We start from the raw sequence: 24,601 nt of genomic DNA, 5'->3' as shown, positions 1-24,601 counted from the left end.
GCCATCAGCTAACAAAGAGTGACCCTAAAAATGTGGTTGGACGCCAAGCAGCCATAGCCTGCTATTACATGTTAGTAGGGATGTCCCGATACCCCTTTTTTAAGACCAAGTACAAGTACTTCCCCTCATGTACTTGCCGATACCAATTTCCGATACTTTTTCTTAAAGGGACAGGTGACATTTAAAAAAAAAAATAGACTAATGATTTTAGGCCAATTTGTTTATGATTATGAAGAACTTTAATTAAAGACTGTTTTAGAACAATAAAACATTTAAACTATTCATGTTTTCAACCGCGATTGTGTGGGACCGCCCAGGCGGTATTGCGGCGGGAGACCGCGCAATCTGCCTGGCGCGAATGGAGTGCCATTAGAAAATAATGGCACTGCCAGCGAAATCGGTGACCAACCAGGCATCTGCTCGGTTTCGTGCACGATGACCGGGCGCTCACGGATTGCACACCACCACCGATCGCACTGGCAGTGACATTATTTTCTAAAGGCACCCCAGTCGTGCCAGCCAGATTGTGCGGTGTCCCACCGCAATACCGCCCGTGCGGTTGCACACAATCGTGGTTGAAAACACTGTGCATTTATTCGCATGCAGATGATGAGGGCAGCGGGGCTGGTTTTCATTTTTTTCAATTTTTATTTACTTTGTCTTTTTATTTTTATTTAGTTACATTTTTTATCAGTTGTTATTTTTTTTACTTTTTTATTTTATTATTTTTAACTTTTCCTAACTATTTTTTTTCACTTAACTTTATTGCTATCACACATGGGCTCACAAACCCCAGTGTGATAGCATTTGGAGGTGACAGGTACTCTTTATTGGCCCTGTCACCTCCAACACAGGCGTTCTAGCACACCACTGTGCTAGAACTCCTGTGACAAGAACGAGCCGGGTACAGAGGCTGAGGGAGGTGGCAGAGCCTGTCACGGCTCCCTGTGTCCGGCTCCGTCACCACTCCACGCCCCCTGCCCTGTCACCGCTCCACGCCCCCTGCCGTCACCACTCCACGCCCACTGCCGTCACCGCTCCACGCCCCCTGCCGTCACCGCTCCACGCCCCCTGCCGTCACTGCTCCACGCATGCTCTTGTTTGCCCGGCACCCGGAACTATATGTCCCGGGTGTCGGGCAATACGAAATCAACATAGGCGTTAGGTACCGGGGCATTTTCACAAGTACTTGTGAAAATGCCCTGTATCGGGACTAGCATCGGTATCGGGACATCCCTACATGTTAGCTATGATAAACACATTAATAAGCACACATTCCTGGTGCAATACATGTATAAATACCTGAAACATGCATAGCACTGCATAAATAAGACATGTAATCCTACCGCCCTTCAGACCTTGGTGAATATGTCATTCTGTATACTTCCTTATTCAACAGACAAAGTCCCTTTAAATAGAAAAGTGAAAGAAAAAAACAGTCTATTGCTCCTTTCAGCATCAATAAAATGATGTTTCCATTCTGGATCCGCTGGGACAGTCTAGTCAGGCGATCACATGATCCATACTAATTACCTAACCAAAATCAATTAGATTCACATCATGGTGTCTGATACCAAGCTCTGATTAATTGCAGCACTTGAAAGAAATTCTAATGCTGCTATATTAAACTGTATTCACCTAGCATACCTTCACATTAGAAAGGATGGGAATGAAATGCCTACATTGTTTTGTTTTCATGCTGCTAAAAAATTCCTACTTGCATTTCCCCGCCGTTACACCAACATATTAACCTAGTTACAGCAATTAGTGCTTCATTAGTAAGGCTAACTAACTGCAGCTTGATCCTGTAATGATTTACCAAGGTTTTCCATATACAAGTGCATAATCAATGTTTTCCAATTACTGCTATCGTGCAACCACTATTTCAAATAAACTAGCTAATAATACAACCCCATTACAGAGGCTGGAGAAGCAAAGCCATTTAATTGCAGTGCAGAGCTTCTTCAGCTTTTAAAATTTTTCACACTAATGAACTGTCATGCAAAAAGTTCTATTGATTTTTACACCACATGACTTCAACCACAAATATGTAATTATGCCTTTTATATCTAGCTGGGGGATTGAAATAATCTATAGTGTGTAGCCTTTACTTATCCCTGATAGGTTTAGTGGTCCTTTACCCTTTTCAAAACATTGTAGTTTTTTGATGAATGAACTTTAGACGTTTCTTTCTATCACTGCCATTTGAGATCTGTTTGCATCCTGGCAGTGAAATGTTATTATAACAATTGGAGAGAAAAATATGAAAAAATATTGTTTCCGAGTCGCATTCAGTGAAAAAAAACTGCACAGCTCAGCTTTTAAGACATGGAGGATATTTCTTAAACTAGCTGCAAGCTGAAAACCTGTATCGTTTATTTTTTTTTACAAACTGTATGCTATTTAAATTGCATAATTGTGTGAACATATAAACAGTGATAATTATAATACATATTTAACAACATTGTCCTGTTCCAGACTGCCATTATTAAATTGGAGCTAAAGGCAAAATAAAAAATAACATATATGATCCAGTCTGAGATTCCCACAAGGCCAACCAAGGCCCAGCCTCGGGGCAGCAAAAAATAGAGGGACAGCAGGGGTGTGGAATTCCCATCTCCCGATGCCCGGGACATGCAGTTCCGGGCATCGGGCGGGTAGCTGTTTTCTACATTTAGCCCTGCTTTGGGCAAGCAGAGCTAAATGTACAACGGGGAAGCCGCCGTTTGTTTTGTATGCAGCCTGCAGGTCTGCCATTATCCACGGGGGGGCCTTTTTGGCGGGTAGAGGGGCGCATTGAGAAATCTGGTCTTGGGGCAGCAGAGAGAGTAAATCCAGCCCTGTGTGTATGTCTGCACAAACACACAAACACAGCAAGGCAAGACATTCCCCTGCTCCTCTTTTCTCCCTTCTCCAAGCAATTAGATTGATGGATTGACTCCTCTGTCCCTTGTGAACCTGTACTCAACAGGAAGTTCAGGGTAGCCAAGCTCAGAGAGTTGGAGCCATATGTTTGGAAATATGATGACTGTAAATGTTTGAGCAAATGGAAATAAATACTTTGCTGGGCAATGTATATTTTTTTGATCTGGATTCCTTATTGAAAAAAGTTTGAGAGTTTAATACTACTTTAAATGGACTTTCGGTTAGCACCGGAAAAGTTGAGGCCCAACACAAATTAACACTTTTTGAGCAATTACAGCTTTTTATGGTAAAAAGGTTTAAACCATATGAATAAAAGCTGATCGCTGTAAGCACCTCCGACAGCATTATATGGTTTTTGCCCAACTCCGGTGACTGTGGCTGAACAGCTTGTCCTGCATGTAAATATAGAGAAAATATAAATAAAACCATGGGAAATTAAAAAAAAGGCATTTATATATTTAATAATATAATTACAGGTATAAACCACATTCATGGTCATTCCAAGATACTGGTGCTTTGGGTTGTGGAACTAGACTCTACTAGGCATTTGGAGGGCTTGGTGGCTGCGGAACTAGATATGATGGACCATGTCACCTTTTTTTGGGGGGTCGCTTGGATGAATTTCTGCCATTCCCAAGAATTTTGTGATATGTTTCCTAAGAGCTTTATGGTATAACCTGTTGGTTCTGGATGAGGTAAATGGGAATGTTCCCCTTCTCCTTCCCTATTTATCCGTCTCATCTCCTTTCCTTCTATGTCTGTTTGTACCACCAGAACACAAAATTGTTTACTATGGTGGTCTATTAATCAGAAAAGAGACCTACATAACACCTTTTCCACAGATTGACTCAATTCATATAATGTAGGAAACCAAACACGAACAAATAAATGAATTAAAAACCAAAAAAGATTTCATAGACTGGGACATGCTTCGCATCCCCACCTGTTTCCTTTAGTTGAAGTTAACAAAGGATATGAATCGGACACAAAGGGATATGTTGCCTAAATCATTTTTCCAAATAGTAAATGCAACAAAAAAAGACAGGAAAAAAAAGACAGGAAAAAAAATCCAACAGCAACAGCACATGCATGTTTGAATTGCAGACATTGCTGTGGTAGAAAGGTCTTTGGTTTAATAAAAGACTATTAACATGACTGCTGACATGAAGCTATCAGAGTCACTGGTATTGATGAAACTCTCAACTCTCAATCTGCTGCACAGGAAGTTTATCATGCAGCTGTCAGCTTAGACAGAGCCCATAAACAATGATAGCAGCTGACATTTCCCTTACCCATTTATGAAAAACAAAATATTCAAAAGGTGCTGAAGATTTCTAGAAGCATGTACCATGCAAATTCATTCCTGTATTATAGCCATAAATATACAACTCCTATGTAGGAACTGTGGATATAAAATGTATATATATATATATATATGTTTTTTTCTACAATAAGAAACATATTTATAAAGAATTTGCTGCACATTCATAAGCAGATGTAACATTTGTAATACATTCTATTTCGATAGCAATGGGTTGTGTAACCTCAACAGGGTGACAGCAAAGGTATTCGTATAGTAGATCCATTAAACAAGAAAATAACTAACTATACAGTGCCACACACTAATCCCATAGGGATTCTCTTTACATAAAGTGAACCTTTACCTCCTTTTACTAAAAATCACATCAGCAGGCAGCTCTGCATGCTGACTTAAAATCATATTACAATCATTAGTTAAACTAACCTTGTTTTTCATTTACTTACAAATAGAGTTCATCTACTTCCTGGACCAGTTCTGGCACAAATGATCTAAGTGCCAAAGCGTTGCATCCTGGGAAGGTTATATCAGCAGAGCATTGTTGGGAAATCTCATCTGTAATCTCATGAGATCTCAGGGAAAGGCATTTTCCTCCCCTGAGATGATGTGCATGGTCAAATTTCCTAGTCACATGTGACAGGAAGTAGATATAGAGCTAGTAATCTGCCCTTGGTTAACATGGCCACTATCAGAAGACTGGGGAAGAAAAGAGAAATAAGTTATGCAAAAAAATACAAGCCTGCAATTATCTAGAAGTATTTGTTTGTAGATTGTCATTACTAAACATTTCTAAAGGGGTGTTTTTTGTTATTTTTAAAGATATGGGTAAAGTTCCGCTTTAAGTCTAATGAGCCCCCTTCTGATTTTCTTTGGCAGCACTTTGAGCTGACAAAAAATCAGTTACTATTTCTCTCCCACTAAATATGTTAACAGCAGAGTTTGTATAAGTAAAGCACCATCTCCGCTGGTTACCATATTGTTTACTTATGTATGCTGTCTCCTTGTAGTCAATTAATTCCTTTAAAAAACTTGACCTTCTAACCATCCACAATTTCTGATTCTTATCTACCTTTTTTAAAATGTTATTTGTATTAAGGTCTATCTCCAGTTGAAAGAAGAACTACCTTTGCTGTGGGTCTACCCCATGAACTGCGTAATCCCAGGCCAGCCAATCAAGATGGCCAAAAATACAAAACACAGAACATCTACCGAACATGTCAGCACTGAAGTGAGAGCGCACCGGAGGGGGGCGTGAATATTGAGGAGTTTAGTTCCACTTTAAGATTGAATTCCTTCACTGGAAAATATGTGTTCTTATGGGGCCAATTTATAATAAAAAGGGAAACTTCTATCCACTCTTAGTGATACTACACAGTATTGCTCAGTACCCATGGCCTGCTTTTTGTGGGCCATTCATAAAATGCAGGGAGCGGTATTGAGGCTGCGGAACCCCATGATAAGGCCATACTGCTACTTTACTACTTAGATCAGCCCCTTAGTCATCTAGGACTAATGTTTTCTTTTAGATATTGATTCAGACTATGCATGTTCCACCACTATAACAGCTTCAACTCTTCTGTGAAGGCTGTCCACAAGGTTTAAGGAGTGTGTCTATGGGAATGTGTGACCATTCTTCCAGAAGCACATTTGTGAGGTCAGGTACTGATGTTGGATGAGAAGGCCTGGCCTGCAGTCTCCACTCTAATTCATCCCAAAGGTGTTCTATCGGGTTTAGGTCAGAACTCTGTGCTGGCCAGTCAAGTTCCTCCACCCCAAATTCGCTCATGTCTTTATAGACCTTGCTTTGTTCACTGGTTAGCAGTCATGTTGGAACAGGAAGGAGCCATCCCCAAACTGTTCCCACAATGTTGGGAGCATGACATTGTCCAAAATGTCTTGGTATGCTGATGCCTTAAGAGTTCACTTCACTGGAACTAAGGGGCCAAGCCTCATGTGCTGACCCCACTTTTTATGTGGCCTATCACTTTGTGGCTGAGTTGCTGTTGTTCCCAGTTGCTTCCACTTTGTTATGATACCACTAACAGTTGACCATAAAATATTTAGAAGCAAGGAAATTTCACGGATGGACTTATTGCACAGGTGGCAACCTATCACAGCACCACGCTTGAATTCACTGAGCTCCTGAGAGCAACCCATTCTTTCACAAATGTTTTGTAGAAGCAGTCTGCATGCCTAGGTGCTTGATTGTATACACCTGTGGCCATGGAGGTGACTGGAACACCTGAATCCAATGATTTGGAGGGGTGTCCCAATACTTTTGGCAATATAGTGTACAGTAATACCTTGGTTTACAAGTAACTTGGTTTGAGAGCGTTTTGCAAGACAAGCAAACATTTCTGAAAAATTTTGCTTTGATATACAAGCAAATGTCTTGCAAGAAGAGCAAAATTTTGTACAAAAGCACCACCCGAATAAGGCTGTAGCAGTGCGAGCGATGAGTCTGTTTAACGACAATGCAATGTCACATTGGATAGATTCCTTGTTAAGGTTTCACGAAATGAAAAAGATTCCATTGAGTCAAGAGATAGCAGTGATTCCGTTACTGATAGTGAAAGTCGTCCTACGCAATAATCCTCCTCTCTCTTGTCCCTCTCACACCGGCCACAAAAGGTACCGGTAATTGGTTAATTTTTCTTTATATTTTATACGTTATTATATTACAGTACAGTATTGTAATCATTTTATATGAATATTTTTGGGATGTGGAACGAATCATCTGAATTTCCATTATTTCCTATGGGGAAATTCGCTTTGATATACAAGCGCTTTGGATTACAAGCATGCTTCCGGAACGAATTATGCTCGTAAACCAAGGTATTACTGTATGTGCATTCCAAATTTGAGTCTAAGTAATTAAAGAATTGTAAAATATGTTCAACAGACTGTCTATGTGTCAATGAGCTCTCAAGAATCTTCAAAAATGTATCCATATTGCATACTAATCAAAGACACAGGTCATTTTAACAGTAATGTTAAATGATGTGTGTAACCAGGAGAGGACTGAGAAGCTCTGGCTTGACGAGCAAACACAATCAGTCATTTCATATACCTTTCATGGTAGGGACAGATTTCTGTGGGCTAAAGAATTTGTGCCATGCAAAGTATGCCATATTGCCTCATTGATTGGTGGGCATGCTGAAAGATTGGTGTTCCTTAAGGCTTAGAGCAGCTTTTGCACAGACTGTTGGTCTGTGGTACTTTACAGAGGTTACATGTACAGGTAGCGTTTGTCATGTAAATATCTTAGAATAAAAATGATATGAATAATATATTAATGAACTGCATATATGTATTTTAGAGCACACATTTTATCCAAATCTCCTGAGGAAGCAGAATCATGTTCTGAGAAACAGGTTGAGAACGCCTCCCTAATTACCTCCCCTGGAAGGAATGTTAAAAAGAAAACCTTGAAAGAAAAGGAATTGGAGGTGGCAGTGTAATAAGAATGGAATTGGAAGTTTAATAATATTGTGATAAGTTTGTGAATTCTGTAAATATGTGTTTACCTTTTATACATTTTTAATTTAAAGTCCTGCTCAGTACATATTTCTAGTTGACCAAAAATTTTGACTTCTTACAAGGACAGAGGGGAAATCTTCAAATGAAGAAACCTTTTCTCAGGACAGTTGTCTAAAAGGACATTTGCCTCACTTGAGAGAGATTTCCTCTCTTTTTCTGTTGTGTCTACAGGACAGGAAGCAAAGGGAAATCTCTCTAATGGATCGCAAATAAAAAAGAGTGACAGGGGCCTTAGGTCTCGTTCACACCTAGGTGTATTGCATATGCGCGACCGTCGCGCGTTTTTTTAACCGCGATTCGCGGTAAAAAAGTAGCGCGACAAACGTGCGTTTCCGCAGGCTACTTGGCTGTATCCCAATGGAAACGCGCAACAAAACGGCCCAAAGTAGTACCTGTACCTTTTCAGGCATGGGCCGTTTTGTAGCGCGTTAGGGACGGGCGGAAATACGCCAAGGTGGGAACGAGACCATTGAAAATAATGGGATTTATATTTTTGAGCGTTTTGTAGAGCGTTCGTCGAGCGTAGAACGCGCTACAAAACGTTCAGGTGTGAACGAGGGCTAATCCTATCTCTCCTCTGTCCAAAAAAAAGTTATGGCTTTCGATATACTTTTAGTTTTTATGTGAGCATTGTGGTGTATACATCTACTTTTTATCATAATTATTATTTTCCTTATGTTTGTTACAGTCTGATTTTGCCAATTATATATTTTGCGTTTTTGTGTTCCGTATTATTATATATATCTTGTTATGTCCTCTTCAATATATTTACTGGATCTACTGCATTATTTTCACTGGTGGGGATCAGTTGAACATAACTTAGGGATAGTAAGTTTGTTTTAGATTTTTTGGGCTTATTGATCTTGTCTGTTGTGAATTGTTGGATGTAGTTTTTTTAATGGGTTAGGCCTGGTTCACACCTGAACATTTGTAGCGCGTTCAACGCTCGACGAACGCTCTACAAAACGCTCAAACATCTAAATCCCATTGTACTCAATGGGTCTGGTTCACACCTTGGCGTATTTCAACCCGTCCGAACGCGCTACAAAACGGCCCACGCCTGAAAAGGTACAGGAGCTTCTTTGCGGCATATTGGGCCGTTTTGTAGCGCGTTCGCGCCCACAGACTTCGACGGGAACGGGCTGAAATTAGTGTTTTCGCGTTTTGGTAGCAGAAATCGCGTGTACAACGCACGTTCTGCACATGGCTACAGACCACTCCCTTTTGCAGGAAACGTTGTTGGGTGAGCAAGAAGCAGAGAAAGATGGAGGATTCTACAGCATGTGGCCTGCTGGATTTAGAGGCATTCATACGCCTGGTGAAGGCGAGACCCTGTCTCTTTGATATGAGGCATGCCAATTATAAGAATAGGCGAATCAGGCAACGTGCATGGGAAGAGATTGGAGAAGCAATGTGGCCTGATTGGGAAACTTTCTCCAAACAAGTGAAAGAAGCAAAAGGTACATGTCAGCAATGTTTTTATGTGTTGTATATTTTCTTGCAAAATGCATGCACTGTTTTATGCGACTTGCGTGCATTGTTTACATATGACTTGCGTGCAGTCTTTTCGTGTAAAATGCGTGCATGTGTGGTATGTTTTCATGCAGAATTCATGCAGTGTGTAGTGACATGTGCACATTGTTTTCATGTGACTTGCGTGCAGTCTTTTCGTGTAAAATGCGTGCATGTGTGGTATGTTTTCATGCAGAATTCATGCAGTGTGTAGTGACATGTGCACATTGTTTTCATGTGACTTGCGTGCAGTCTTTTCGTGTAAAATGCGTGCATGTGTGGTATGTTTTCATGCAGAATTCATGCAGTGTGTAGTGACATGTGCACATTGTTTTCATGTGACTTGCGTGCAGTCTTTTCGTGTAAAATGCGTGCATGTGTGGTATGTTTTCATGCAGAATTCATGCAGTGTGTAGTGACATGTGCACATTGTTTTCATGTGACTTGCGTGCAGTCTTTTCGTGTAAAATGCGTGCATGTGTGGTATGTTTTCATGCAGAATTCATGCAGTGTGTAGTGACATGTGCACATTGTTTTCATGTGACTTGCGTGCAGTCTTTTCGTGTAAAATGCGTGCATGTGTGGTATGTTTTCATGCAGAATTCATGCAGTGTGTAGTGACATGTGCACATTGTTTTCATGTGACTTGCGTGCAGTGTTTTCATGTCACATGCGTGCAGTGTTTAAATGTCACATGCGTGCAGTGTTTTTATGTGACATTAGTGCAGTGCTTTTATGTGACATGCGTGCAGTGTTTTTATGTGACATGCGTGCAGTGCTTTTATGTGACATGCCTGCAGTGTTGTTATGTGACATGCATGCAGTGCTTTTATGTGACATGGCTGCAGCCTTTTTATGTGGCATGTGTGCAGTGTTTTTATGTGACATGTGTGCAGTGTTTTTATGTGACATGCGTGCAGTGCTTTTATGTGACATGCGTACAGTGTTTTTATGTGACATGCGTGCAGTGCTTTTATGTGACATGCGTGCAGTGCTTTTATGTGACATGCCTACAGTGCTTTTATGTGACATGCCTGCAGTCTTTTTATGTCACATGCCTGCAGTCTTTTTATGTGGCATGCATGCAGTGCTTTTATGTGACATGCGTGCAGTGCTTTTATGTGACATGCCTGCAGGGTTTTTATGTCACATGCCTGCAGTCTTTTTATGTGGCATGCGTGCAGTGTTTTTATGTGACATGCGTGCAGTGCTTTTATGTGACATGCGAGCAGTCTTTTTATGTGGCATGCGTGCAGTGCTTTTATGTGACATGCCTGCAGTCTTTGTATGTGGCATGCGTGCAGTGTTTTTATGTGGCATGCGTGCAGATATTTATAAAAAACAATACCCAAATCTTTTTTCAATTCAAATATAATTTATTGGTATCAGATCAAGGGAAAAAGGTTTTTGTTATTTTTGGAGGGGAATCAAGACTGAATCGCTTGCATCTGCCATGACACCTCCCCCTCAGGTGACATGAAGTATGCAGCAAATTCATCACGAATGCTGCCACCATTCGTTGTTCCACGGCAGGCGCTGCAATGGCTACTCTCCATGCAATGCGCCAATGAATCCTCAAAATTAGACCCATCTCTGCAACACACAAAATTGTGAAGGGCACAAGCTGCCTTCACCGCAGAGATAAAAGAGGGAGGAAAGAAGCGCTACAACCCTGGGAATTTTCTGGGGTGGTAGGGATAGAAACTTTAAAAGCAATGTTAAACTGAAAACTCACTGTTTTGGAGGACAAGATGAGGTCTCGCAGTTGTAGAGTGAAGGCTGTGTAGAACGCTCAGCAGTAAGTTTCGCCGGTCCTTGTGATGTATAGTGAACGGGCTACATCGTTAATAGGCAGTTCATAGATGTTCCTTGGTAATAGTTGTGCCTGGGGGGTCCGTGGGGTCCGCAGACAATCCTCAACCAATAACCAAGTGAGATTCATCACTACCTACAATAATAGCTATAAAGCCATCGAAAGAGTCTTACACAAAAATTGGCATATCCTACTTAAAGATCCAAATTTAGGACCCCTTCTGCCAAATAGACCATCTATAAACTTCAAGAAAAACAAAAGATTCAAGAACCTAATTGCACCAAGCAAATTGCTTAAGAAAACAGAAAATAACACAAAAAATGTCCTTTTTGACAACAGAGTAGGGCCATTCCGGTGTAAAAAGCCAAAGTGTCTCACCTGTCAATTCATCCATCATGGCCAATCATCATTCAGGGATCACAGTAATAATGTCTACAACATAAGACAGTTCATTACATGTACACACGATCACGTGGTATACGGACTGAAATGTCCTTGTGGTTTAATGTACGTTGGACGCACCATACGACCATTACGAAAACGCATTGGAGAACACCGGCGTTTCATCGAAAAGGGTGATACTGAACACAGTGTGCAACGGCACTTCACTGCCAAACACCACAAAAACATTCACGCCCTCCAAGTGTTCGCCATAGAACACATACCCATTCACCTAACACCCTCAGAGCGCGTCAAACGCCTGTGCAATAGAGAAACGTATTGGATATATAAACTGAATACCCTAACACCCAACGGATTAAATGAAGATTTGGAGATACTAACCATCCTCTAAGAATTGGATCCAAGATATACGCAAGACCCACTCCCTAAAAAATACATGTATCATACTGTCTCCACATGAAGCCCCCCCCCAGCTTGTGCCCACTGGTCTGTAAGTCCCCCCTCTGCAATTCATCACTATATACGTGATCCCATTGTATTCTTGTATCCCCAATAGAACCCTATATCCAAACACACACTTTCTAAACAATAACTGTGTATGGAGAACCCACATCAAGCCACCCCATTGCTCATAGCAACAAGACATTTGTCTATGACAACAAAGAGTGCCCCTCTCCTAACCCTGTCATTCAACAGACTAAGCCTTCACTCACGATCTCAGATCACACAAAAATACACACACAGGAGATTTCCCCACATCAGCGGCTCTAAAGCTGACTAGTCATAAGCTCCGAATCAACTGACCAATTACATTTGTTCACGATCGTAAACCACGCCCACCTAACATTATTTTTAAACCGCTGCTTTTCCCGCCCGCATTAGTAAACCACTTCTGGCTTGACAAAGAGGTCTTGAACCTCGAAACGCGTAGCCAAACCGTTAATCCCATAGACCGCAGTATCCATCACCTCCACATCAGTCCCCCACAAACATTTTTTCCACGATCGCAGATCTACCACATCACGGATCTACAGCCGCATTCCTGCTCCCGTTCAGCCGACGAGTGACAGCCTGGCCAGCTGAACTCTCATTGCACCTGACGGTGATTGCCACGTTTACCAGCGGAAGTCACTCGTCCCCACGGACCCCCCAGGCACAACTACTACCAAGGAACATCTATGAACTGCCTATTAACGATGTAGCCCGTTCACTATACATCACAAGGACCGGCGAAACTTACTGCTGAGCGTTCTACACAGCCTTCACTCTACAACTGCGAGACCTCATCTTGTCCTCCAAAACAGTGAGTTTTCAGTCAAACATTGCTTTTAAAGTTTCTATCCCTACCACCCCAGAAAATTCCCAGGGTTGTAGCGCTTCTTTCCTCCCTCTTTTTTCTCATATGTCTACAGGGCTCCTCCCCCTGAATAAGAAGCCTGCTCACCCCATACTGTTTTAGCATTTTTTAACATTTCTTAAAATTGTTGTAATATTAAAATCTGTTTTAAACATACCCGTTCCTCTTATACATTCCATATCAGTTGTGCGCTCGCCATTTTTACCGTCTACACCGCAGAGATGGCTTTTTCAATTTTGAGATTTATTGGCGAGTGCAGGAAGCGCCATTTATTATAGAGTATGCCAAAGGCACACTCCACAACCCTGCGTGCTCTGGTGAGCCTATAATTGAAGACCCTCTTATCCAGGCTCAGTCCCCGACTGGAGTAGGGCCTCATTAAATGCTCACCAAGTGCAAATGCCTCGTCTCCTACGAATACATAGGGCATTGCAGGTTGAGCAGTACCAGGCAGCGCAGTGTTCCCCGGGAGGTCAAGATCCCCGTGTCGCAACCTCAGTCCGAATTGTGAATGGGCAAATACCGCAGAATCTGAGCTGCTGCCGTATGATCCAACATCAATATAGCGGAAGCAGTAATTGGAATCTGCTACCGCAAATAGAACAACCGGAAAAAAAATGTTATAATGAAAAAAAACGGCTGCCACTGCCAATTGGTTTGACAATCCGGATATGTTTGCCATCTAGGGCTCCCACGCAGTTTGGAAAGTTGCAGGACGTGGCAAACAATCCCGATATTTGAAGCCACTCCTCTGTGGTGGGTTGCGACATGACTACATCATGCAGGACCTCCCATATCGCACAACACGTTTCTTTAATCAAGTTGCTCGCTGTAGATTTCCCAATCATGAATGAGAGATGTAGATTGGCCAAGGACTGTCCAGTCGCTAAATACATAAGAAATGAAAGATAAAAGCAAGACTTTAATTAGTTCATGTTTACATTTTGTTTTCACAGTCAATATCATGTAAACGAATCCGAATTTCCGATTCCGAACTTCGTTAGCCGTAGTCTGGACGAAATGTCATTTGTTGGCCGAAAGTTTGTTGCAGCAAAGTAACATTAGAAAAAAAATGGAGCGACAGTGAAGCCCACGGAAACTCTGGCATTTGACAAAATGATGAGATGGAGTTTAGTACCAGGGCAGGACTTAACCTCAACTTGAAGGGATTTAAAACCTTGTATACAGTCCGTGGCTAGGATTCAAAAGAGACAAAGGGGGCCTGTTAACATGGATACTTCAACAAGTTGTCTTTACTCCAGCTCTGTCATTGCCTTAGGCACTTTTTAGACTTGGTCGGTTTTTACTTTAAAACTGAACTCTGGACAGCTTACAAAAATGGCATGGGGGGGCCCTTCCCCCATATTCAGTAGCTAATGCTCGTTTAGTCTATGGGTTATAATAGAGGAAATGCCTTACCACCCTGGAGCAGTCCAAGCACTTTTTCTCTTCTGTCACCAACTTGGAATGTGGGTGGGCCCTTAAAGTCCTCACGTATTATGCAAGACCAGTGGTTGCTGCTGGTCCCACATTGTACATGATGACATCAGCAAGAGGGGTGGTTGCATGACAGGAGAGAAGGAGTGGCTTTGTGGAAAAAGTCAACAATTCTGAAACTGGCATGGAGGAAGCCTGCAGGATCATGGTTTAAGGTAAGTAATACTGAAGGAGGGGGCCATCCTTTTTTGTAAACTGATGGGAGCACAGCTTTACCTATAATATATCCAGCAGTATCTCAGATGTCACTTCCATAAAGAGGAATGAAGAGTATCCCTGACGAGCACATACAGGGAATTCTGGAGAGAGGGAGGGTCTATCTGATGTTCCTTGTAACATCACTGATCAAACAACATATGTGGTAGTCTAAATATGTAAATATGATAAATTATCTATTAGCATTGGAATAATACCACATATGTTGCTATAGTGGTGATAGCATGGGGAATTTCAGGATAACACCTCCCGAGAATTCTTGATTCATCTGTGCTCTACCCAGTCTTGCAAAATCTGAAAAATTTGGAAGCATTTACTAAAGGGTATCTCAGTTTACTTTGGAAATTGGCCCATATGTGAGTACCTTTAAGCTCATATTGCCTGTTAGGATCAGTAATCCTGCATCTGTTTCATTGTCAGCCTTTAACAGAATATTCACTCATACCTTCAAAATAAATCAGTAAAGTAAACAGTGCCACATAATTGCTTTAGTGGAAACCCATAAATCCCCTAAAGCAATCAGCAAATTGTTTCACTTGCTTCAATTTGATGTTACATGAATATCTCCCTGTAAGATAACTTGAGTCATAAAAAGAACTGTAATGGTTCCACAGGGTAGAAGATAATGAATCAATCTACAAAAGAGTAATGAGTAATAGCTAAATGATGGCTGATCTTTCAAACAAATCCAGTCTGAACTTCAAAACTGAAATTGATTCCAAACACAGACTATAAAGTTAAATTGATCTATTGCCAATTGTACTAATAAAATTGATTCTAAATGCATTGCCTCTTAGCTGTCACTGATTAATTCTTTGGCAAGATTGCACTTTCAGAGTTATAGAAGTTGTCTTCTATTTAAAATTGCAAATGCAATCTCACAGACTGATTCAGATTTGTAATGGGATGATAAGGCCCTGAAGATAAAGCTGGGAGAATACAATTAGATGAATTTACAGTACTGCTAAAAATATGTCATAAACAGCGAGATTAAAATTCTCAGAGTTTGAAATAACTACTCTGCAACGCAATGAGTGTCACAATAACGGAATGCTTATTGCACATATTTCTTTAATGACCGACGTCAAACAAAACTGTTGCTTCAGCTGGTGGACAGCTGAATTACTCACCTTTTATCTTTTACCTGAGTTTCTTTGGTTTAGTTTCCAAATCTGTCTGTTTATTACATTGATTATGAAGGGATTTCAGTCTGCCTGTTGATTTTTTAAATGTATTATAAAAAAAGAGAAAATGGCAAGCTGTTCAATTGAATTCTGACTAGTTGTACAAAATTAAGTTTTCATCTCTCTATAATTTGAGTACAAATTTGTAGATTTCAGCAAAGTTTTGCCATTTGGACAAAATGCATCAAAGCAAATAGGAGAGGGCAAAATTAAGGTGGTTTTTCTTGTACTGTGGAATGGACAGTAAATAGCTTTGAGGGTTGAGAAAGTTCCCTTGAACTATCCTAGACCTGTACCTGTGCTAAAAATTGACACCACATTATTTAAGAAAAAGCTACAAAACATCTTCAGATCACTACTGTTGCCACCTAAATCGTATAACACAAAAATGTCAGATGTTTTTTAGAATGTGTTAATATATATATATATATATATACACTGAGTGGCCAGAATATTATGACCACCTGACGTTTGTAGGCAAATTAGCTATAATTTCGCGCTGAAGTTGCTAGAGGGCCAGACCATTATAAATAGGGAAGCAGGTTTTTTAGGATTAATAACTCTGCAGCTTTCAAAATTGCCACCAAGTAACAGCATGTGACTCATTCCTGCCAGCATGATGGCATTTTTCACTAAAGAGTTTCATCTTCACAGTTGATGCAGAATGAGGAACCTGACACTGTGATCTTGAGCCAATGTACCATTAATTCCTCACTCTCCTCATCCCCTCCAAGCATGCTTCCTCTATAAAAGTACAAGCTTGTGCTTAACTCAATTTAAACTTAGTTGCAATGCTTGTTTTGTAAACAAATGCAGCAATGCCAGTGATGGCTTGAGGTGTATAACTGAATGTACATAAGTTATAGCTAGGAAGGAAAATTATATGTTTTGGAAAGTGATGAGGAGTTAGACTTAGAAGAAGGGAATTTTATGATGAGGAGAGCAAACAGTCACCACTGGCAGTCAGTGCTGGTGGTAGAGGCCATAGCAATTCCAGTTGTGGAAAGGGTAAGGGCAGACAGTTGTTAATAGGCCTATTATTTTTCTAGCAATAAAACTTATGATGCTTCTGACTCAAGTGATGGAGAGGATGATGATGATATAGCGGATGACTTATAGTGGTGGCAAGGCTATTTCTAAAGTGCTCCTCAAGTGGGATGCTCTAAAATCATTAATACTTTTACAGTTTTTCACTCTCAAGAATAAACTTTTCAGGCAACAATTTTAAAACCTTTGTTTATTACTAAAGCAATATAACCTATTCATATACTGTATACAGTATGTTGTATGAGTATTCATAAACATATTTTGATTGGGCTGTAAACATTGCATAAGTACTATCCCAATGGAAATTACAAGCAATGTGCCAATGCATATTCCACAGGCATGGTCCACAGTTGTCATCATTAGGAAATCAATCATGGCCCTGAAAAATGCCATATATCCATCAACTGAGTATTTGTAGACAGTAAAAGGCTTGGAGGCACTGAGACATAAGAAAGAATGAACAATATGAAAAAAAGTATTTTGTAAAAAAAAAAAGGCAGTTGTTAAACTTACACAAGAATTTAACAAAGTGCCATTCAGAGTTTATATCTGCTCTAATGATAAATAGAGGAGGTGGACTTTCCAAACTGTTATTAAATGTCACATTCATAAACTTAGTGGTAGAATAGTGCATATATATGTCATGAAGTAAGCGCCAAAACATTGCCATCCTACTTTGGAGCAGAGGATCTTTTGACATATTTTAACTTCCTTAAAAAAAGTACAAAAATGTAGAGCATGTTCACATAAGGCCCCACCTGTTTGTCTCAGATTGTATGAAGAGTGCAAATAACTCCAAAAATTAGTTTAGTAATGACAGCTAACAAACAGATACTTCTAGATAATTGCCAGCTTTCTATTCTTTGCATAACTTATTTTTCTTTTCCTTTCCATTCTTCTCACAGTGGCCATTTTTACTAAGGGCAGATTAATATATCCCCCTTTACTTCCTGGAATTCTGGCACATGTGGCACAAGGAATGAATTGACTACAAGGTGAAGACAGCATACATAAGTAAACGATATGGTAACCAGCGGAGATGATGCTTTATTTATAAAAACTCTGCTCTTAACCCCTTCGTGACTGACGACGTACAGTGTACGTCGCTAGTGAGAGAGAAATAGTAAGTGATTTTTTGTCAGATCAAAGAAAATCAGAAGGGGCTTATTAGACTTAAAGAGGAACTTTACCCATATATTTAAAATAACAACAAACACACCTTTAGAAATGATTAGTAAGACAATCTACAAACAGATACATCTAGATAATTGCAGGCTTTGTATTCTTTGCATACCTTATTTCTCTTTTCTTCCCCAGTCTTCTCACAGTGGCCATGTTTACTAAGGGCAGATTACTAGCTCTCCTTTTACTTCCTGGAACTCTGGCACATGTGACTAGACATGTGTTTGAAACAAATACCTTTTTCTGACATCTCGTGAGATTACAGATGACACCAATGCTTTACTGATGTAACGTTCCCAGGATGCAACACTTGGGCACAGGCTATATCATTAATGCCCAAGAGGACCAGGAATTGGAAAAACAATAACTTTAAGTAAAAGAAAAATATGTGTGTTGAACTAATGAATGCATGCTGAGGTGATTTTTAGTAAAAGGGGGTAAAGGTCCACTTTAAGTCTGTAACATTTTTTCATTGATGTCTTTCTATCTGTGCAAGTAAATCAGGAGTTGTGTGTGTAAACTTAATTGGAAATTCTCCATTTATAAAGCAATTTTAACCCTATAAAAGGCCAGGTGATTTTAAAAGTAATTTTAGCTGCATTCCACTTTTTTATTAGGCTGGAGGTTGCATTTCGAATACTGACATCTATACAGGGTTTATTCTTGACTACAGCATTCTAAAGCTGAACCTCATCTGCTGAGCATTACATGTCTTTTCCTCTGTATAAAATTGATGCATTGACTTTGGTTACATTTCGATTCCTGGTGTAAACATGATAATATGCTGTATAAATATTACTTCCTATAACCATGAAATGATAATCAGAAGATCCAACCACCAGCTATCATTTTAAAAATGATCATGTAATAAACATATGAGTATTTGCATAGAAAAAAAACCTATTCACCTATGTGATACTAATAATGGCAATGGTCTTAGACTTGCAGAGTGCGCTAAACACCAAATTAAGAATATACAATGAAAATTCATCCAGAAAATAATGGGCAAACAAGCACCTTTGCATAGTACTTCCATAGAATCACTCTTCTTAATTAAAACATAATGACATGACAAGTACTTACGAAAAGGACATATTGTCCAAAACCTATAAGCGCTCTTCATTTCTATATTGTTTAGTAAAGAAGTTATATGGAAGTACTGTGTGCATAAGCATGTGCACACATAGTATAAATGTAAAGGATATGTTCCACAAGCATCCACGTTTAAATAAGATACTACTGATGGTGGCCTTATCTCAAAGAACAAAAGCAGTTAGCTGCAAAAATCTGTCCATAACAATCAATCAAGGTAGAAGTTGTCACAGAGAGGCTACAGAAGTTGTTTTCCAGTTTGACTTTGCTGTATTTGGAGAGATGATCCTCTCGTCTGTGGGAAGATTAAGAATAATCTATCTTTTACTGATTGGCCAGCCTTTTTTTTTCTTCATTTAATTACCACTTATGAGTTACAGCAGAAATTACAATGTTACTAATTCAGCTAAATTATATTTTTTTTAATTGAAGAACTGATGGCATGATTAATATAGCCAGTAATTTGGTTCTGCAGAAGTCACCATCATCCTAACAAAAGACCAGATTCATTGTTCTGTGGTAAAAATATTGCTAGGAATGGCAACTACCCAGGAAATGATACATTATCATTCCAGTTGGTAAAGGAACTCCATACAAACTGCAGAGGACTTTGCCATTATTCGGGAGTCATTGGACACTAAGATGATGTAGATATTTGTTAGTAGAGAAATAAAGGAAGATGAAGAGGTCTTTTTTGCTGATATGAATAACATTGACAAGTCAATAGTTCTACTATGACATTTTCAGGTGATTCTTTACAGTGCATGCTGGGGACCCTGAGGAGGAGTAGGGAGGCCGTTTACTTTGAAATAGAATTTTCTTTTTGCAAGGGGATTTTTCATTAGCACAGTGACGGTGGTGAAAATTCACTTTGCAAAGAATACACAATCACGTACCAATAAAATAAAAAAAATCTGTATTTTTGCATGCACATGATTGGATGATGGTAGTCAGCAGCGCATCACCTTTTTTTCCAGGGTAAGTGACAATTCCCTTGCAAAGTGAACAGCCTGTTTGCATTTAGTAAATCAATCCCTATAGCAGCTCTTTTAGCCATATTTCTTCTAAAATGGCTCCTATAGAATATTTTTAATGCTTTATCTCACTGTAGGTGTGCTTTTACAATGGCATATTTATGCACTCCATTTCTTAAGCCCTAAAATTACATTTAGAACATTTATAACATTTTTCCTTCCTTCTTATTTTCTGTTTTTTTAGTTCTTTATCATGCAAGATTCATCCATTTATCTTGTACATTTTCTATTTCCATCATCTCTTCGTTCCATTCTATTCTTCTTTCCACATGCTTTCTTTTCAAGCTGCCTGTCACTAATGTTCATTCTTATTCTTTTGACCATCTTAAGTCAAACCTTACATAGTTGTTTAATCATCCTCTAGCATTTATCAGTGCACCAGTCAATGACCTTGGTTTCCTTTGTTTATATTGTTTTTATTGGGGTGCTTACATTCAAACACATTCAGTAGTAGAATAGTACATATGTATATACAGAGCTACAAAGTAGACCACAAGGCTGGTGCAACAAGAATGGCATGACAAGGATGTCATAAGTTGGGTCCAAATATGACCATCCAAAACCAGAACCATGTGCAATTCCACAAACTTTGGCTGGGTAGACTTCTCCCTTAAGTCAAATTCACCAAAGGTTTTCTTACAATATCACATCATCATTGAAAAAGTCATGTATTACAATATGCAGGGTTTTTTCCCCAAATGGGCAGTAATTCCTTTGTGTAGGCCAGAGTTATGATTCATTTATAGCTGAGTGACAACATAATGCTTAGATGTCAAAATCTATTAATGCTGTTCAGTGTCTTATATTTATTTTTAGAAAAGGCTGGAACTTAACTGATGGTGAAAATATACAGCTACTGTGTTTACTTCACCTTTGCAAAGAATCTGCTATAGAACCAATTAATTTGTTATTCCTGTCACAACTGGTAGAGTATACTTCACAAATGCCATTGCTTTCTGTGTCTCTGCAACTTGACAGCTATACTGTTCTTAAACCCATCATCACATCCTCTTCAAATAGGACATTTTTTATGTTTGTATTAATTATTGCATTAGATAATACAAGAAGAGAAGTGTTTTGTGTACATACCTGACACTTATCAATTTCCATGTGTACTTTACTTTAATCTTAAGCCAGTAATAATAATTACTTAGTGGATATGCTACACATGAAAATTAGTAAAGCTGTATTAAAATGTAATCTTGGGAAGCATGAAGTGGACCAAAACCCTGAACATAACCTTTTTTATACCTCCTCACTATCCTGTTACCTAACCTGATGATATAATACTTACCTAACAGTAGCTCCTGGCTCTTTGCAGCTGCTGGCACACAATCATATTCACAGTGTTCAGTCAGAACGTCACTATCAACTGGCAGAATCTGTGTTCACAGACACTGATTGGTTGGTTCTGCCTGGATGTCACCCATTATCAGTTCATGTGTCCTATTACGGTAGCTGTGAGCAGGAGGGAACATTAAGTCACTGTAAGGTTTGTGCTGCAAAGCTCTTTTCTCAGCAGTTTAGGTGATAGGACAGCAGAGGTTGTAACATTATGTATGTACTTAGGCCTGCTTTAACTAGAACATTACAGCAAACTAAGAAGAAATCAGGTTTCATATTCTATATTTAAAGTTATCTGCTAATAACTATATGAAAAAATCCCATATAATATACTCTAAGAACAGTATAAATCTGGCTAGCTCTTTCTATTTATTTTTAAGACTTGTAGGCAATAAACCTATTATTATTATTTTATAGGATTTATTTAGCACCAACAGTTTGCACAGCACTTTACAACATATAGGGAGAAAGTACAATTACCATACAATACCATACAAGGGGATTAGAAGGACCCTGTTCGTGAGCGATTACAATCTATAAGGAGGTCCAAGATATGAAGAAGTTAATAACTGTGAGGGATGAGCAGATTGAAGGAGTAGATTACTGTTTTTAAGAGGAGGTTGTATAGGCTTCCCTAAAGAGGTTAGTTTTCAGGGATAGCCTAAAGGCAGACAGATTAGGAGAAAGCCAGATAGGTTGTAGCAGGCAGTTTCAGAGGATGGGAGAGGCGCTGGAAAATTTGTGGAGGCAAGCATGGGAGGAGTTGACAAAGGGGAGCTAGAGAGCAGGAGGACATGGGAGGAGTAGAAACAACAGTATGGGTGATACGTTGAGATGAAGTTGGAGATTTAGCCGGGGGTAGAGTGGTAGATGGCTATGTATGTTGTTGTTAGTATTTTGAATTTTATGCGTTGCGCTGTTGGAAGCCAGTGGAGGGATTGGCATAGAGGGATGGCAGCCACTAAGCGGTTGGTGAGGTAGATGAGTCGGGCAGCAGCATTCATGATAGACTAAAGGGGAGATAGCCTGTGTAGAGGTAGTCCAATTAGAAGGCAGTTGCAGTAGACAAGGCGAGAGATGATGAGAGAGTGTATAAGTAGTTTTGTAGTGTCATTTGCTAAGAAGGGATGAAGTTCGAAAATGTTACAGAGATTAAGATGGCAAGGTTTGGTTAGTGATTGGATGTGGGGCATGAAGGAGGGGTTAGAGTCCAGGATTACAACTAGCACCCTAGCATGTGATGAGGGGCTGATAATTGTGTTACTGAACTCAATGGAGAAGTCAGGGAAAGGACACAGGGGAAATATGATGAGCTCAGTTTTTAAAAGATTGAGTTTAAGGAAGTTAGTAAGCTAGTGATGCATGATGAGAATGAAGGGGTAAGCTGAGGAGTAGAGAGATAAACCTAATAAACCTAAAGGGGTTGATTTACTAAAGGCAAATAGGCTGTTAACTTTGCAAGGGAATTTGCCCTTTGCAGGGTAGAATTTGTGCTTGCAAATGATTGAATGATAGCCATCACAGCTTTACCTCATTCACTAAACTAAGGGAAAATTTCCTCTGCAGAGTTCCAATTCTCTTGCAAAATGAACAGCCTATTTGCCTTTAGTAAATCAACCCCACAGAGACTTAGTTCAAGGAGGGGCTTTCTTTAGACCTTCCATCTAGAAGGTCGTTAGGGTTTTGTCTTCGGGAGGGTTGGCTTCACCATGCTTATAGACCCGTTATTGTTTTCATTGGCTGCTCTTTTCCTGACACCTACCCTTCAACCTGTCTAAGATATAGTAGCCTTGAAAAGAGCAAAAGCTCCTGTCAGTTGTCCAGGTCAAGATGGAACATGCATACCTCTTCACTATAGTAAGGTTACAGTTTTTGAAAACCGACAACACTGCAATATTGAAACTCTGCCTTTTCAGCATGATAGAACTGTGCAGGCCTAAACCAAACAAAATAAGTGTTTTACCTTTTATAGGTTTTATTGGGAAAAAACAGTAACATGCTCTGTTTAATTCCCCACCAATATATTTTAACTGAAAATACAGAGTGGTGTGCAGGTAAAATAGTCTAGGTAAAAATGTGGTTTTCTAAGGGGATCTTTCTAATTTACTTAGTTATGGCCAAGACATTTACTGACTATAGGAACATGCATATGACATAAGCTGGCCCTGTGGTCACACACTCATTCACACGCTAACTGTGTGAAGTGTTTGAATGGTCACACACTAATTAACATTTTTAATGTTTGGCAGTATTTCTTAGCCCACAACAACAGTAATGTAATGATAATAAAACATGATGCTTCATTATTTAATTTTTTTATGTTCAGTAAATTGAAATGTTTTCCACTTGAATTCAATGAGTGTGAAAATTCAAAGGGACGTATTTGTTCTGGAAAGACCTCAACCATGAGGAAAGATCAGCTGAACTGGTTCACCATCTTCTCATATAAACGCATAAATGACATAAGAAGATAAAAATGCCATGGATCGTTCAGCGTGCACCATCAAAAATGTAAGAATTTCTGCCTCCGTCAAACCAGCCCAATTGGGTTTAGGTATTGCTGTCCCATTAGAGGGAAAGGAGTTAGAAAACATAATTTAATACCAAATTCTGTTCAGTTAGAAGAAATTTTATTTTTTTAAAGCCAAGTGCCAGCCAAAATGTTTTGCTTTGAATAGAATTGTGGAAGAGCTAGAGCCACTAAAATATTTCTTCTCCACTACCTGGGCAGGAAATTAGGGAAACATCCCAAAAAGTGAAATGAAAATGAATGAATACTCTTTTATTTTACTCTGGTAGTGAAAGATTAAAAAGGTTGTTATTGTTGCATGTGTCCTATAAAAATTTCAGTCACAATTTGTGCAGGAATTTCAGGTCATTCTGTATTCAGATGAGGGCATCAGATGAGTGCAGTGCTTATAATCTGTTGCAAGTGGAGCACAGCAGGAGTGACTGAGATTGTGCCATAGAAAATCATGGTCAATGGCTAAAAAAAGATAGGACAACAATGTTTAAAAAACAGAGATCTTGTGGTTTTCTTTACATAGATGCTATTTACTAGTCTGTTGCTGTGAGACATGCAAACTCAGAGACATAAACATGGTAGTAAAACCCTAGAGGCATACATATATATATATA

The sequence above is a fragment of the Nanorana parkeri genome, unplaced genomic scaffold (genome assembly GCF_000935625.1).
Source record: "Nanorana parkeri isolate BGI_ZX_2015 unplaced genomic scaffold, ASM93562v1 scaffold44, whole genome shotgun sequence".
Classification (NCBI taxonomy): domain Eukaryota; kingdom Metazoa; phylum Chordata; class Amphibia; order Anura; family Dicroglossidae; genus Nanorana; species Nanorana parkeri.
This window is presented reverse-complemented; position numbering follows the sequence as displayed.